Source organism: Arachis duranensis, chromosome 1, assembly GCF_000817695.3.
Source record: "Arachis duranensis cultivar V14167 chromosome 1, aradu.V14167.gnm2.J7QH, whole genome shotgun sequence".
NCBI classification, from domain to species: Eukaryota; Viridiplantae; Streptophyta; class Magnoliopsida; order Fabales; family Fabaceae; genus Arachis; species Arachis duranensis.
This window is the reverse complement of record NC_029772.3, coordinates 33,068,081-33,070,608: the sequence shown is the minus strand read 5'-3', so window position 1 is coordinate 33,070,608 and position 2,528 is coordinate 33,068,081.

Here is a 2,528-nt window from a genome sequence, read left to right as displayed (position 1 = left end):
GCATTTTGACGACTAATAACAAGAGCATCCCTGGTGAACCTGGTGCAGGAAATTGTGATCTCTAATAATGGCATTCAACTTGGTATGCACATTTATAACACAGCAATTTCTTCACAACCTCGCACAACTAACCAGCAAGTGCATTGGGTCGTCCAGGTAATAAACCTTACGTGAGTAAGGGTCGATCCCACGAAGATTTGTGGTATGAAGAAAGCTATGGTCATCTTGAAATTCTCAGTTAGGCGAATAATATATGGTTATGGAGTTTTCGAATAATAATAATAAATAAACAGAAGATAAAGATAGAAATACTTATGTAAATCATTGATGGGAATTTCAGATAGGCGTATGAAGATGCTGTGCTCCTTCTGAATCTCTGCTTTCCTACTACCTTCATCCAATCCTTCTTACTCCTTTTCATGGCAAGCTGTATGTAAGGCATCACCGTTGTCAATGGCTACATCCCATCCTCTCAGTGAAAATGGTCCAAATGCTCTGTCACAGCACGGCTAATCATCTGTCAGTTCTCGATCATGCCGGAATACAATCCATTGATTCTTTTGTGTTTGTCATCACGCCCAACAATCGCGAGTTTGAAGCTCATCACAGTCATTCAATCCCTGAATCCTACTTGGAATACCACATACAAGGTTTAGACTTTCTGGACTCTCAAGAATGCCGCCATCAATTCTAGCTTATACCACGAAGATTCTGAATAAGGAATCCAAGAGATATGCGCCCGGTCTAAGGTAGAACGGAAGTGGTTGTCAGTCACGCGTTCATAGGTGAGAATGATGATGAGTGTCACAGATCATCACATTCATCATGGTGAAGTGCAACGAATATCTTAGAACAGGAATAAACTGAATTGAATAGAAAATAGTAACAATTGCATTAAAACTCGAGGTACAGCAGAGCTCCACACCTTTAATCTATGGTGTGTAGAAACTCCACCGTTGAAAATACATAAGTGATGATGGTCCAGGCATGGCCGAATGGCCAGCTCCCTAAATGTGATCAATAGTCTCCTAAGATGAATAATGGAATAAAACCAAGACCAAAGATCTCTAATACAATAGTAAAATGTCCTATTTATACTAGACTAGCTACTAGGGTTTACAGAAGTAAGTAATTGATGCAGAAATCCACTTCTGGGGCCCACTTGGTGTGTGCTTGGGCTGAGCTTTGAGCTTTACACGTGAAGAGGCTTCTTTTGGAGTTGAACGCCAAGTTGTAACGTGTTTTTGGCATTCAACTCTGGTTCGTGACGTGTTTCTGGCGTTTGACTCCAGAATGCAACATGGAACTGGCGTTGAGCACCAGTTTACGTCATCTAATCACAAATAAAGTATGGACTATTATATATTGCTGGAAAGTTCTGAATGTCTACTTTCCAACGTCGTTAAGAGTGCGCCATTTGGAGTTCTTTAGCTCTAGAAAATTCATTTTGAGTGCAGAGAGGTTAGAATCCAACAACATCACCAGTCCTTTGTCAGCCTTCTATCAGAGTTTTGCTCAAGTCCCTCAATTTCAGCCAGAAATTACCTGAAATCACAGAAAAACACACAAACTCATAGTAAAGTCCAAAAATGTGAATTTATCATAAAAACTAATGAAAACATCCCTAAAAGTAGCTAGATCCTACTGAAAACTATCAAAAAACAATGCCAAAAAGCGTATAAATTATCCGCTCATCACAACACCAAACTTAAGTTATTGCTTGTCCCCAAGCAACTAAAAATCAATTAGGATAAAAAGAAGAGAATATACTATAAAGCTTCGAATATCAATGAATGTGAATTCTAATTAGATGAGCGGGACTTGTAGCTTTTTGCTTCTGAACAATTTTGGCATCTCACTTTATCCTTTGAAGTTTAGAATGATTGGCATCTCTAGGAACTTAGAATTTCAGATAGTGTTATTGATTCTCCTAGTTAAGTATGTTGATTCTTGAACACAGCTACGTTTATGAGTCTTGGCCGTGGCCCTAAGCACTTTATTTTCCAGTATTACCACCGGATACATAAATGCCACAGACACATGAATGGGTGAACCTTTTCAGATTGTGACTCAGCTTTGCTAAAGTCCCCAGTTAGAGGTGTCCAGAGCTCTTAAGCACACTCTTTTTGCTTTGGATCACGACTTTAACCATTCAGTCTCAAGCTTTTCACTTGGACCTGCATGCCACAAGCACATGGTTAGATACAGCTTGATTTAGCCGCTTAGGCCTGGATTTTATTCCCTTGGACCCTCCTATCCATTGATGCTCAAAGCCTTTGATTCTTTTTACCCTTGCCTTTTGGTTTTAAGGGCTATTGGCTTTTTCTGCTTGCTTTTTCTTTTTCTATCTATTTTTTTTTCGCCACTTTTTTTTTCGTAAGCTTTTGCTATTCACTGCTCTTTCTTGCTTCAAGAATCAATTTCATGATTTTTCAGATTATTAATAGCATTTCTCTTTGTTCATCATTCTTTCAAGAGCCAACAATTTTAACATTCATAAACAAGAAGATAAAAAATATGCACTGTTC